At 39.3% G+C, this 15870-nt stretch overlaps 1 pseudogene; it reads right to left on the bottom strand.

Annotated features, from left to right (window-relative positions):
* Positions 1-823: 823 nt before the first annotated feature.
* LOC122089620 lies at positions 824-2466 on the bottom strand (annotated as a pseudogene).
* Between the last annotated feature and the right edge of the window lie 13404 nt (positions 2467-15870).

The raw sequence follows: 15870 nt of genomic DNA, 5'->3' as shown, positions 1-15870 counted from the left end.
CATAGTACTTTTTTCCCACCAAAAAATGATAAGAAATCAAGAAAATGACTTGACCGTCCCAGTTGAGCTCTCACCGCAATTCAAATTGTTTCTTCTGTTCAAATCTTCAAGATTAAACTCTCTCTCTCTCTCTCTCTCTCTCTCTCTCTCTCTCTCTCTTTCGGTTTTATCTTAACTTTTATCTTAGAATGTGACATTTGTATTTTAAAAGAAGTGATTATCTATTTGAGAGTGTAGCTTATACCAACACTCCTTATGTCTATCTCTCCCCTCCCTAAACGAGGGTACTAAACATATTTTCAAAGAGAGAAGATAGAGATTCATGTGAAAACTGGCATAGGCCACCTCCAACAGCTCTTTTTCCAAGGATTTGTGATTATCTTGATACATGGAATATGAACGGTAGAACCTTGCTGAGCCATTAGTTCTTCGACCCAAAAAATAAACAAAAAGATAAACCATTGGGTGGGGTAAAGAGAAGAAATAGACAAAATATACATGAAAATTAAGAGAAGAAATAGACAAAATATACATGAAAATTAAGTAACAATTACAACCTATGCTTATAGCGTACAGCATACCTAGGTACATTTTTTTTTTTTGGGTAGAACCTAAGTTCATTATTTTAACCTTAGAAATAGAAAACTAATCCTTGTCAATTTCATGCAAATATTAGTAATTAATGAGATGGATCTCCTGCATGAACGACCGTACATGTGACCATTCAATACCTATCCCATTTTTTGTTATTACAGGAGTGAAGAATGATATAATTAAAAACAAAAAAGACAGGTATTGGATGCTTATACTTACGATCAACTGATTAAACAACCTCTACTGCCCTACCTTCCTTTTGCTCCACAACTCTCACCAGAAAACCTCCTTTCATTTTGGGCTGATTGGTACGACGTGAAAAACGGATCAAACCCTTTCTCCGCCGGCACCACCCGATACGCTTGTATTACTCTGGCAACGATCCTGTGCATCTGCAAGAACGCCATATCCTTCCCTAAACAAATCCTCGGCCCGCTTGGAAAACGGGGTAGGTGTACGGGTCCCTCGCCAAGAATTTCCACTTTCCCGAAATCTTCTCCTTCTCCAGCCACCTCTCAGGCCGAAACTCCATCCAATCTTTGCCCCAGATAGCCTCTGTTCTCCCCATTGCATAAGGAATATATGTCACACCCACTTGTTTCTTCACAACAGTCCCATCTGGTAGAACATTGTCTGCAGATGAATATTTGGTGTCATGGGGGACTGGTGGGTACAGCCTCATAGTCTCACAGAGCGAAGCATGGATGTACACGACATGCTTGACCTCATCATAATCAAGAGCTTCAGGCTTCTCCCTTATCTCCTTTAAAATCTCTTCTTCTACTCTTGGGTTATTGGCAATTAACCAGAAGAACCATGTCAAGGCCACAGATGTTGTATCCCTACCAGCTACGATGATGCTGATAACGATATCTGTAACAAATCGCTCATCAGAATGACCAGATCTCAAGAATCTGGAGAGGAGGTCCTCTGTTTCTAATATAGAATTCTTTTCGAGTTCTCGTTTCTTTTGTCTGACGAGATTTGTTGCGTCTTCACGAACTATTGAGTTCGCTTCTCGTAATCGTCTCTCAGAGCCAATGTTTAAAGCCCTTTTCAGCTTCCACACTTGTGGTAAAATGGAATTGAATCTCGCACCGCTTATCCTTGTAGCATCTTCAAATGCCTCTGAAAATTCTGATTCAGGTAGCGGGAATGATGGAGACACGCATTCTGGGTCGAACCCAAAAGCAATCTTGCAGATGTTGTCAAATACAAATCTTTGGAGGATGTCTTGTAGATCAAAGATCGTATTTTTAGTTGCAGAATCAAGGAGCAGAGGAAGGAGGCGGCCAGAGAATTCGTCTTCCACAACTGTTCCGACGAATTTCCTGAGTGATTTTGTGTTAAATTCATGGCTGGCAATTTGTCTCTGAAGCTTCCAGTTATCACCGTCTGCGTTGAAGACGCCATCTCCAAGGAAATCGTATAGGTTGTCTTTGAAAAAATCTCCTTTTGGGTATTGGTAGAATTGGTTCTTGAGGATGTGTTGGACGTTGGCGGGATTAGTGGTTATGAGTTGGCGTTGGCCGAAAGGACAATGAAGGAGGACATTTCCATTGGGAGAACTTTGAAGAAGCTCTGAAGCCCATTGACTGAATCGCTCATCATTAGAAGCTATGGTAAATGAAGAACCCACCAAAGGGTATCCCTTGGCAGTTTGGAAGAAAATGAAGATGATGACTTCTTCTTTCCCAGATAAGTGGAACAGGTTTTGATGAAGAGGAAGAAGAAGGTGAGAATGAAGAGGAGAACTGAAAGTAAGAACTCAAGCTTTAGTTGAATCATGATGACTGATGAGTATCAGAAATTGATAGACCTTCAGTGGCGGTGCCTTTCCTTCGCCCATTGTGTGTATATTTATAACCTCATATTGGAAATCGTAATGGAGGGTGGGGATCTTCTAGAAGGAGTTCTAAATAAAATAAAAAAGTGAACATGGCCCCATAGAGAATTTCGACCAGTTATCACCTATTCGCATATGTGTGCATCTAATACCTGGTTAAAGAATAGATGTGGATGCATCAGGTGATCATTCCAGCGATAGATTCAAAATCCTTTGTAGACAAGTATTAGTTAACTTAGCCTTGTGGTGATAGTTTTGACTTATAGAGCTAGCACTCAAGGGAAGAGATTGTGGGATCGAATCATATTGTATGCATATATGAGTGGATTGAGTGTCTATAAGAGTATATGACCATTGGCCCTACTAGCATCTAGTAGGCTAACAGCGTTAAGTAAGATGGTATAATAAAAAAAAGGGTAATTTACAACGCCACCCCTTGGAGAATTCCAATATTAGAGGGACACCCCCTCTCTTTCCCCAAATTAGACTCGGACCCCCTACCGTCAGTCACTGTTAAGTGAAAAATTAAAAGTACCATTATACCCTTATCATCAAAAGATATTTTTAACCCAATTACTCTTCCCCCTACCTATACTCACCTTCACCGAGACATCAAAAGCAGAGGTGATCGTTCAGAGCACCGAAGATCATGGCAGCGGCAGCATCAGCATCAGCGACGAACAACGAAGCTCATCTTCGTCTTCTTCCTCACGGTTTTAACATCTCTTTATGACTCAAATCCTTAGGCATATTCTTTTCCAGAAAATATGAAAGATGCTCAAGTGGAATTGGATTATTAACCCAATGAATGCAAATATCATTCCTCCCAGTTTCTCTTCAGAAAACCAAAATAAGAATGGAAATATTCCAATGAATGTGAACATCATTCCCCCTGGTTTCTCTTCAGAACGGGAAAAAAAAATCTGGAAACACCAAAAACCTAACGAGAGAAGAAAAAAAAAACCCTAGAGAGAGCAGAAACAGAGGTGTGGTTGGCGCCGATTAGGGTTCTTCGGGGGTGAGAAACGAAGCAAAAATGGGAAAAGCGGGATGTGATCTTTTCTTCAACTGATTTCTCTATTCTTCCTTTTGGTTCGGCTGAAAGTAAAGCTTGGTTCGAATGAAAGTAAAGCTGAGTATTTTTTTTCTGTTCTTCGATCTTTTTTTTTTTTTTTTTTTTTTTTTTTTCTGATCCATCTCCATTATATGATTTTCTGGTTTTTCTCTGTTCTTCCACCTTGTTCGGCTGAAAGTAGAGATGTTTTTTAACAAATGGAGAGAGAGAGAGAGAGAGAGAGAGAGAGAGAGAGAGAGAGAGAGAGAGAGAGAGAGAGAGAGAGAGAGTTAAAACCTCTTTCATGGTGATTAGAGCACTTGCAGCGGCCATGGTATCAGATCGAGCTTTGAAACCGAATAGAGTATTTGGAAGGAGAATTGAAACCCCCCATCGAGGGTTCAAAATCAGGATTTCAATACAAGAAACGAAGTGCAGAAGAATCGAAAAATAGATGATTTGGTCAGAGGCGACGATGGTGGGAGCACTTGGAGGGTCACGGAGGTGGAAAGTGAGATCTCCGGTGGGGGAGGAGGAGTGGTTCGGTGAGTTTGGGGAAATTCAGAAAAAGGCCAAAAACGAAAGAGAAGAGAGAGAGAGATACTTAGAGCAAGGGTATTTTGGTATTTTAAATAAAATATTATTGCTGACATCAGCATAAAAGGTATATTCTTTAACCGTGACTGACGGTAGGGGGTCCGAGGCTAATTTGGTGAAAGAGAGGGGGTGTCCCTCTAATATTGGAATTCTCCAGGGGGTGGCGTTGTAAATTACCCCAAAAAAAAAAGGAATATGGCCCAATCGAAGCTTCTATTTGATAAATATTGCACGTTACACACTAAAAACTCAAAAATGAGAACTAAGAGAGGTGGTCGTTTTCCTTTGGAAACGTATATGATTTTTTTTTTCTTTTGTTTTTTCTGATATAAACAAAAGATATATGGTGGGAATGATTATCTTGATCAAAATATTGAAGTGTTTTGAATAATTAAGTGAGTTTAGATGGTAACTCTTTAATATAAAACCGTGGTGTTAGCTAGGAATCATTATAAGACCCGCCGTATTAGTAAATGTGGATTGACATTGATATTGATATTCGAATGATTGAGTCTTGCAGCAGATGTAAGAGAGAAGACAGAGAGAGAGAGAATGTGAGAGAGATAACAAAGAGGGAAGACGAGTAAAGTTAGGTTTCTCATATCGATCGCTTGTGTATGAGTTGGGTTGAGTTGTTGCAAGTTTGATTCGGTGTAATTGGATTTAATCGATTTGAGTAATCCCATCTTTTTCCTTTAGATCTGAGTCATTCATGTTTTTTTTTTTTTTCTTTAGTAACAAAAAAAAAAGTATTCCATAATAGTGATTATAGCTCTAAGACAAGTTCCGTACGGCAAACTGAACCTTTCAACAACGCCAAGTATCGCATCGGAATCTAATCTGGGAAAGCTCTTTCCAACATTTCCAACATTTCCCCCGGTGAACAAAGTAAACATATTTTATCAAAAGGAAGCGTTTATTTTATTTTTTTTAATTTTTTTTCTTTTCTTTATACTGATTTCTAGAATCAGCAAAATTTCATTATCTCCGTTGGAGAGGAGAAAAGAAGAAAGTGGGGGACCCATAGAGAGGTTGAAGAGCCATTAATTTTAATTGATTAAATCCAGAAGAAAAAAGGAGAAGTTATGTCATGTAGCAGGTTTCATGGAAGTGACTACCTTCCTCCGCTAGGCCTTTAATTGGTAGTTCCTATTATCAAATATGGCATTCTAGAAGGAGATGAATTAAGTTTCTCTATTTTAAGTATGTGACTGAATGAATTACTTCATCATCCGTCGGACCCCTCTCTCCCTCTCTCTTTCTCTCTCTTCTTATATGTTAAATTGTTCTTTAGATGTGGTGGGTCCATGTGGTTGAAGAGCCCCACGCCTGGTCGGCACATACGATAAAAAAAAAATTAATTTAAATTTCATGAAAAAGGAAACGACTGGACTGTCTGACTCATAACAATCACACTCATGCAAGCTTGGAGCTGTGAGCCCAGGGGAGTCAAATGATTGGTTAATTCAGTTTGGTCCAGTTGAATCGATTTTGATTAAGAAGGAGATCAAAACCAATTAATTAAATGATCGATTTCGATTTTTGTTCTGATATGATTTTGATTTATTTTAATTTTTTTAATATCGAGTTAATACTAATTTAGATTGATTTATTTTCAAACTTGAACTATAATGAAATCTAACATTCATAACATGTAGTGACGAAATATTTGATGATACTTTAAATTTAAAACGAAAGCATGGTTTATTATTGTAACTTGTAAGGGAAAGATAACTAACTAATGTTGAAACCAATAAATAATTAATTATTAAATAAAATTAATATTAAAATAACAAAATAAAGTCTACTATCAAATCATTTATTTAACTATCCAACTAATTTTGTATGGTAAACAAAGAGATCAATGGAAGCATTGTTACAATTCACAGATCGATTTCCCTATTCATAACCTCATATTGATTGAATTGTAATAATTTCCCTTACAACAAAAAATATTTTCACTAATATTGTAAAAAATGGATAGCTAATTCACCTATTTATAAAGTCATAATTACTTCTTTTTTTTTTTCTTGGTTTCATTCGATTCGGTTTCGATTTGGTTTGGTCCGATTTTCAGCCAATCTCATCATACCTCAGTCTAATACCAATCCAATAAGGATCAGTTTGGTTCGATCGAGATTTTTTCAATCGGGTTTATTAGTTCAATCTAGGTTTTGATACCCTTATGTGTGCCCCTGTCTATTGGGCTGCAGGCATGAGTCTGACTAAAACAGAAATCATTGGAGAGGTTCCGAATCCCAATTTTTATACCATGTCTATTCCATCCCAAACCCCCATTGATTGAATCACTATCTCCAAAGAAAACTAATGATGTGTCCAATCCTCTACCATTTCAATGTATGATGAATTATAATATTTTCCGTAATTTTTTTGAGCAGAAACTTCATGGTTGCATGATTGTGGACGTTTGAAAGAATAATTCACCGCTTACCTTTATCACATTCCCTACTTTTGTTTCTTCTAAGAATAAGCTAAAGAACTTTATTATCATGAAAACCAAAGAATGAAGAAAAATGATAATTGTTAAGCTACTAATCCCCCTTAAGCATGGCCATCAGTTGAATAATAACTCAACCAAGAAGAAGAAAACTACTAATAAAATCAATATCCAGGTCTCAATTGAACATCCCAGATTACAGCATTAGCTATAAAACTAGGAAATCCGTCCCAAACTATTGTAATCATATTCTTAGCCGCATGCTTCGCAAGAAGATCTGCAGCACTATTTGCCTCGGGGTAACAATGAGTGATGAACTAACGTGAGTTGTCCAAATATTTTCTAAAGAACCACCATTGTTGCTGGAATATCCATGGGATGTTTTGATTCCTGATGCAACTAACCACTGATTGTGAGTCATACTCAATCCAAAGGAACTCCACATTCAACTCCAATGCATGATAAATGCCAACAAAGAATGCAAAAATTTCCACAATAAAATTGGTTGTCACACCTTTATATTTTGTAAAACATCTAGAGGGGACACCATGACTATCTTGGAGAAAGCCACCAGCACCTGGAAACCACATTCCCTACTGTTCCACCTTTAAATGTCGTAGAGCCGATTATGACTCAAGGAGAAAGTTATGAACTGAATTTTTCTTTTTGTAGAAATATGAACTATATTTACAACCTTATTTGGTCTTGTAGGATGAGGTGTCAATTATTTAAAGAGTTTAAGTATGTAAAATCACAAAAAACTCTTGATCCTTCCTCAAATGACAATAACAATCTCAATTTAAAGGATATTTTGAGAAATTCTCATTAAGTCATACACATTTTCTTTGCAACTCACCTTACTCTAATTCCTTTGCTACTGTTGCATGATGTAGATTGCCCACATGTCAACTTTGAGTCTCAAATTCGAACATTTACGTTTTCAGTGCATGTCTACGCATCCCATAGTGGTCCATGCACCCTTTAGTAGTTTTGTATGTTTATTTTCAATGAACTATTTTGCCAGTTGATGAACTTTGTTTGAGCTTTTCACCAAAAAAAAATAAAAACTTTGCTTTAGCTAAACTCTTACATGTGAGCATAATGCTTTTTTGTTTACCCATCCGCAAAATCTCAGCTCTATACAATCTGTCAAGGTCATAAACTTGGTTTGGAGGGGATGAGAGGAGGCTCAGTGCGCCATGGTCCACTTCTCCATTTGCCTACATGGCTACGTTTCAAATTGACATCATTTGAAAATTTTCAATATCAATACAACTTAAAATTTTCTATTTTTTGGATTTTTATCTTTTTAATTGTACACGATAAGGAACCAAATTTAGCTATTGTTGAATAAGGAAAACAATCTGTTTATATATATGGTAGGGTTTAGGGGTGTCAATTCCAAGCCCGTACTGGTAGGCCCGATTGAGCCCGATATATTTATAAACAGATAGTACACGGTGTAACCACCTAGTCCTACAGGTGCCTGATCGGCCCGATACATTTATAAACCCAATTTGAACCTACTCCTTTAAGCCCGACCTAGCTCGGCCCCTTTATTACTACTTGTACTTTTTTTTAAAACTTTTTTTAATATTATTAGTATTTAGTGCTAAGCCTATGTGAATATAAAATTGAGATGGTAGTAATTGTTGTATGAACATTCATATTTTTTATGCATAGTTTAATTGATTTGAACTTACTGAACATGGGTTATGTAGATGGTTTAATTAATTTGGGTTTCGTGGGTTAAAGATCAAGTACCTTAGTAATTATTTACTTAGCCCATATTTGGCTTAATCCATTTTAATTATGGAATGTTTTTCTTTGTTATGCCCATCTTTGCCTCATTTTATTGGTATTCCTCTTCAAGCATATTTAAGAGACCAATTTTAAAGATGACCCATTTAAAGTCTGTTTATAGTTAAATAGGTCTATAACCCGGTTAAGGCCTGATTAAGGTCCATTTATGATAGCCTGATTAAAGCCCAAGATCGACCGGCCCGATTATTAACCTTACCATGCCCACGCTAGTTAAGCTCATTTAACTAAACGGGCGTTCACGGTGCAGCCTAAAAATTGGCCGAGCCTAATTAAACCCAACCGAGACTGGCCTAGCCAGACCGATTGACACCCCTAATAGGGTTGGTGTCCTTTAAAGTCAACCACTCTATGATGCACCAAGATGAATATTAAATTGGAAGTCATTTTCAAAATATTATGTGAATTATGCCACAACCTCTCATACGTAGAAATGGAGATTAGTGGCATTTTCTTATAAAATTTAGAAGATCTTTTACATGTATAACATGCTTGTGCTGAAAAGGTGCCAACTGATGCTAGCTAGTAAGGCCTTTGGCTTGTTCTCGCCAAGTATATTATTCGGATTAAATCCTACCTTCACCGAGGGGGTTAGGATTGTGGTTTTCTTTAATGCCACAATAGCGGTAGCACTAAAAAAAAAGGTGGACAGAGAGATAATTGGCCTTTTGTTACACACACCTACTTAAGGGTGTATTCATTGCACAAGGGTCCTGTCATTGTGGGGTTTAGGAAATGTTATAATGTGCTCTTATCCCTGCTTTGCAGAGAGGTTGTTTCCCAATTGAACCCATGACAATAGTTAGTAAAAACGTGAAGGACAAAAAAAAGAAATGGATGGTACAGGTTTTATACAATAAAAATTTCCGAATGATACGGTCAAATAAACGGTAAAAAAAAAAATGGCAAAAAATGGAAAATGGCGGTACGGGTTTTAAACATGTAGATTTTAAACAAACGGAATCAATAAAACGTTAGTATACTCGTATAAATTAAGGAATTATTACATGAATACCTACGTCTAATGTTCAAAACAACTACAATATCCAACACTAATGTATATATATATATATATATATATCTCATGTCTCATTATAAGTTTTATGATATATAATTGAATATCATCCACCAATTCTAAATTCATACATCACATATGTCCAAGTTTTATTGAGCAATGTGGCTTAGCTATAATGTTCATTGTTGTCAACAAATTCAATACACTTTTGGAGTAATGTATGTTCAGTTTGAGTTGGGAGTCATCACTTTAGAAACATTTTTCAGCAAATGCATTAGATCGTATCTCAATTTCGGAGTCCATACATTAATATTGAGTTGAAGGTGATATGATGAGAACTATAGACTATTGGGTTAGCTTCAAGTCGGCGAAAGAATCAGGCTGATCAGAGTTTGGGAGAGAGAGATATGGTTAATTAGCCAAAAAAGGGGAATGTGTTTAAACACATTTTAAATGTGTTTAGAACGGGAATGCTTGCCGTTTGCAGTTTTTTAAGTATCTTTGAGAAGCATATGGAAAAACGTGTTTTAAACGGTAAAAAATGAGAACGTTTTAACGTTTTAAATACGTTTTTGCTAATAATGCCCATAATTACTAGATCATAAGGGAGCAACCTTGCTGTTGCACAAAGGTCCACTCTCCATATACACCTAGTTCTGATTGCCAATGTGGTCGGTTGCGACTTGTGACGATGAGTTTTTTTTTTCTTTTCTTTTTTTAAATAAAGATGGCAATTATGGTGAATCCAAAAAAGATAGCCGATTGATGAGTTGCAACAGCTCACCAGATCATGCTCCCAACTCAAAGAATCATTGTGAACTTTTGGACACAATTGCCCGCACTGGTTAGAAGAGGAAGACGACAGAAAGAAAAAAATTGGAAGAATGGGAGAGAGCGAGGGTGGTGCAGTGGAGAGGTCCTTGATCGCAAAACATGTCCTGGAGGTGGTCGGCTGCCGGAGAGAGGGCGTCAACTACATCTGATGGATTTTTGGAAAACCCTACCGAAGGAGGCTGCCCAATTTGAGGGTGTTCGAGAGGTGATTGGTGAGAATAGTGGTGAGGAAAATTTTGGGAATGGGAGTCTGAAACCTAAGAAGAAGTCCTTTGCCACAGTGGTTGGGAACAACATGTCGGATGTGGATATGCTTCCTGAGCCTATCCAAGCTAGATCGTACACTAAGATTGTCATCCCCCAAGATGCCTATGAGGATCGTCTGGATCGGTTCAAGTTTGCATTGACAGGGAGGGCAAACTTCAGATTTGTGTCGATGGATGAAATAAGAATAGCTACTGCAGAGGAATGGAATTTGAAGGGTAAGGTTGCACTGTCTCCTATGGGGAAGGGTTTTATCCTGTTTCAATTCGAGTTTGAAGGAGATGTGAACACTATTTGGAGAAGAAATATCATAAAAATTAGGAACCAGGCCATTCGGTTTCAAAGGTGGGAGCCTGACTTTAACATTCATGTTGTGCACAAACCGATAAAATTGGTGTGGATTAGGTTCCCTGACCTACCACTAGAGTACTGGCATGCGAAGATCCTACTTTCCATGGCTAAAGGGGCGGGAAGGCCTGTTGCTCTGGATTGCAGAACCCAATCTTCGGCTATGGGGAACTTTGCGAGAGTTCAAGTCGAGCAGATAATCGGAGCCAAGAGGTTGGATGAAATTCTTGTTGAATGAAGGCAGCCAGGGTCGGGCGAGGTGTATTTTTGTTCAAACAGAAAATTATATATGAGGATGAGATCGATAAATGCAAGTTCTGCCACAAGGTCGACCATGTAATACAAGGATGTAGAGAAAAGAAGATTGCAAACTCTCAAAAAGTGGGAGTGGACATGGAGGCGGCGGACATGGAGGTCAGCGATGGCCTACAAGTGGCGGCGGCCTTGGATGGAGTCAGAGGTTCAAGGAGAAAATTGAATGAGGGTGGAGCTGAGATGGCAGAAAATCTTGTTTCCATCCTGGGAAAGAATCCGGCCTTAGATGGAGTCGATATTCCCTTTGGAGTCAATCAATCCAAGGAGATTATACCGCCTATTATGGAAGCTACGAAGGAGAGAGGCAATATTGAGATTGTAATTCCGTTTGAGAATAATGGGGTCGATCATCCTACTAACGGTCTGGTAAGGGATGCCATCGGGTCCCCTATCTCAGAACCAGATCATCACACTGGGTCAGAAGCTAGGTCGGGTTGTGAGTCAGACCAAGGGAGATACCATGAACTCTCCGAGCAGGATGAAGAGGAAGACCGTAGGCCTTCAGATGCAGTTGAGGAGAGAGGGCGGCAGGAAAGAGAAAAAGTGTTAAACTCCCATCATGCGAACAAGAACTGTGGCGGGGAAGTGAGTAATCTTCTTCAGACCTGGAGTAATCATCTTCAGACCTGCCATGATGAGGCGGTTTGGGGGGATCAGCATGAGGATGTGCTTCAAGTGGATCGTCTGGTCAGAAAGAAGGAGAAGGGATTCGATGCATGCAGACACCAAAAAGTGAAGCCAGGTGTTTCTCAAAAGCAGACTTCCAGAAAGTCTGATAGAATTGCCCTTAAGAAAAAGTAATCATGTTAGTTCTATATTGGAACATCAGAGGGATGAAGAAGAAGGCTGCCTGGCTAGCCTTGGGGAAATTATTTAAAGAAAACTCTTTGGATATCGTTTGTATTGCAGAGCCAATATTGGAGGTGTTGCAATTCCCAAAAAATATTTTTAGTAAGAAAGGCTTTGATGCCGATCTTATTCACAGCAGTAGAACTAACAAGGTTCCAAACCTATTGGTGATTTGGAGAAGCGGGTTAAGTAAACCGATGGTGGCTAGCATGTCTGAACAACATATTTCAGTAAAAATAGTTTGGTAGAAGAAAGTTTTTTTTTTTTATCTCATGTCCATGTTAAGTGCTTCAGGGCTGAGAGAAGAGAGTTGTGGGCAAGCCTAGCCGCTTCTTGGCCTGGCCTCGGTCAGCCTTGGATGGTGATGGGAGACTTCAACGCTACGCTTTTTTCTCATGAAAAAAGAAGTCCGGGTCGTTCAACATGGGCTCTGCTGCAAAATTCGGGGCTATGGTGGATGGATGCTCACTTATCCAGGTTCCCTCTCAGGGGCATAAATATACTTGGACAAATAATAGACGAAGGGGGAATGTGGTAGCGGTTTTGGATAGGAGATTCTACAATGATTCTTGGCTTTCAGTGTTCCAGGATTGTCATCAAAAGGTTCTAACTAGAGGTGCTTCTGATCATGCCCCTTTGTTGGTGGAGCCGGAGATCACGGTAAGACGGACAAATTGTCCTTTTCGATTCCAAAGATTTTGGATTGAAAATGATTTTTTTTTCCTGGCTGTGAAGGATTCTTGGGATCAATGGGTGAGTGGATCCCCCATCATTGTGTTCAGCATAAGAATAAAAAGACTGAAAGGTGCGCTTAGGGTGTGGGCCAGGCAAAATTTTCCAAATATTAATTTGGAAATGGAGGCTGCCCAGAAAGCGTTGGAGGAGGTGCAATCTGAGATAGATGTTAATGGTATGGATGACTTGATTTTTAGCCGCGAAGCTGATGCAAAAACTCGCTATTTAAAAGCGATGGAGAATTATGATAAGCTCTGGGCAGAAAAATCTCGATCTTGCTGGAGATTAGAGGGTGATAGATGCTCGAAGTTCTTCCATGTCTCAGCAAAAGTGCAAAGAATAAAGAGGGTAATTTGTTGGTTTTAATTCCCAAGGTTGAGGTTGCCATATCTTTGGACAAATTGAGGCCCCTATGCTTAGGTAATTTTTTTTGTAAAATTATCTCCAAAATTTTGGCCTTGAGACTGTCAGGCCATATGCCCAAGCTGACCTCTGAGGAACAGGGGGCATTCCAGAAAGGGAAAATTATTCATGATAATATTTCCTTGGCGTCAAAGCTGTCTAATATGCTTTTTTCTACGACTAGAGGTGGTGGTATGGGGCTGAAGATAGACATTCAGAAAGCCTATGATTCTATCTCATGGACTTTCTTGTATCATGTTTTAAGGAGGTTTGGCTTTTCTGATAAGTGGATTGCTTGGGTCCATCAGCTGCTGGTGTCTGCAAAGTTGTTTGTGCTTTTATATGGTGGCCCTATAAGATATTTTGGGGTAGAGCATGGATTGAGGCAAGGGGATCTTTTATCTCCGATGCTATTCATACTGGCTAAAGAAGTATTTTGTCATGGCCTTAATCGTTTGGTAGCTGAAAAAAAAATTATTTTGTTGAAAGGTCCTAAAGGAGAGGTTACGCCTGCCCATAGCCTTTTCGCGGATGATATTTTTATTTTTGCTAATGCATCTATCAGATATGTTCGAAACTTGAAGGTTTTTTTGCAGAGATACCAGGATTTCTCTGGTCAATGTATTAACCTCGAGAAAAGCAACTTATTTCTTGGCCATCTCTCTTCTCAGAGAAAGCAAGTTATTGCGAATGAGTTAGGCATTCCTTCGTATTCTCTCCCTACCAAATATTTAGGGGTTGAGATCTTCAAAGGCAAGGTCAAGAAGGAGCATGTGTTGCCTATCATGGATAGGGTGAAGGATCGCCTTGCTGGCTGGAAGGGAAAAATCCTCTCCTTGGCAAGTAGGGTGGAGTTGGTGAAGACTGTGATCTTGAGCATGCCGATCCATAGTTTTGTTGTGTACTAGTGGCCTACGTCTGCAATTGCGAATATGGAAAGGTGGATGAAAAATTTTATCTGGTCAGGAGAAACAGATACCTCGAAGAAAATTATAGTTCACTGGGATCAATGTTGTAAACCCAAGGAGGAGGGAGGTCTTGGCCTGCGAAGATTGAGAGATGTAAACAAGGCAATGCTGTGCAAATCTGCTTGGAGAATCAAGAATGAAGACTCTCTAGCTAGTAGGTTCTTGAGGGGAAGGTTCCTCAATAAAGATGGTCTTCCTAACAAAGCTTACAAGAGCTCATCTATTTTCCCTGGTATCCAAAGAGTTTGGAACTATATTAAGTCTAGAGAGAGATGGATAGTGGGAGACAGTAGCAAATAAAATTCTAGAAGGACATATGGGTGGGTCAGCAGGCATTGGGAGATCGAGTGGATTTGGAGAATGTTGATATGCGCTCCTTTGTAGGTAAGGTGAGCCGCTTTATTGAAAATTTTAAGTGGAAGCTCCCTAATGTGGAATCCAGTGGCATGCAAAGAATTTTTAATGAGGTTTCTAAAATTTCTATCCCTGAGTGCGAGTGCCAAGATCGATGTGTTTGGACTCTAGCTCATGATGGTGAGTTCAGTTCCAAGTCGGCATGGGAAGACATCAGAATGAAAAAAGAATCAGCATCCTGGGCATCCCTAATTTGGTGCAAAAAACAGCAGCCAAGAGTCTCTATCTTAGCCTGGAGAGCGATTCATGGTAAGTTGGCTACTGATGACAAGGTGAAGAAGAGAGCTGTCCCAATTGCCTCCAAATGTGATCTCTGCCAATCTGAAGAGGAATCAGTAAATCACCTGTTTTTAAATTGCCCTTTTGCGGTTGATATTTGAAATCATCTTTGTGATAATTTCAACATTAGATGGCCTGGAATGGGCTCCCTGCTCGAGCTTACCAGTGGTGGAAACAACAATGGAAAAATGTGTGCAGCAAGGAGGCGTGGAGCTTGGGAATGGGCATTGTGTTAGACCACCTCTGGTAGGAAAGAAATAAGAGGAGATTTGAAGATAAAAATTGGTTGTCCAGGTATGTGTCTTTCATGGTGGTGGAAGATATCAGGAGAAATAAACGTCGCACGTTAGGAGAGGTTAAATCGACTACTGATGTTCTGAGCTGCAAGCGCCTGGGGCTTCCAATCTAGGTTGTCACTTAGAGAGAGATCTTGGAGATATTCTGGTGCAATCCCCCTACAAACTGGATAAAGCTTAATTTTGATGGAAGTTTGCTGGGCAATCCTGACCGTGCAGGTGCGGAAGGAATTTTTCGAGACAACTCTGGTAGAGTGCTAGCTACTTATAAAGTGTTCGTGGGAGTAACAGGTGTCTTTGAAGCTGAAGTTGAAGGATTAATGGAGGGGCTCATGCGTGCTAAAGAAATGAATCTAAATCAGGTGTGGGTGGAATCAAACTCCAATGCAGTGGTTTCTTTGGTTCAATAGAAGAAAATTCCTTGGTTCGCCCTTCAAAGATGGTCGAAGATTGGACCCTTTTTAGATAGTATAAGCTGGAAAATAACCCATAATTACATAGAAGGAAATGTTATTACGGACTACTTGGCTAGGGATGCTGCAAATTCGGGGCTTTTGCTGATAATGGGAGCCTCCCGACTCACATTCTTGATATGCTGGCCAGAGATGTAGAAGGAAGACCTCACTATCGATTTGAGTAGCGCCTTCTCTCTCCCCTGCTGATGGCAATGCCGAAGGTGGGGGAAAGGGTTGGCATTTTCTTTGGGTGTTGTTTTTTTTGAGATTTTTTTTTTCACCTGTGTTCCTCTTTTTTCTCTTTTAATGAAATAATACTTCTAGCA

The sequence above is a fragment of the Macadamia integrifolia genome, chromosome 9 (genome assembly GCF_013358625.1).
Source record: "Macadamia integrifolia cultivar HAES 741 chromosome 9, SCU_Mint_v3, whole genome shotgun sequence".
Taxonomy (NCBI): Eukaryota; Viridiplantae; Streptophyta; class Magnoliopsida; order Proteales; family Proteaceae; genus Macadamia; species Macadamia integrifolia.
The sequence above is the reverse complement of the archived record's forward strand: the minus strand, read 5'-3'. Positions and strand labels throughout refer to the sequence as shown.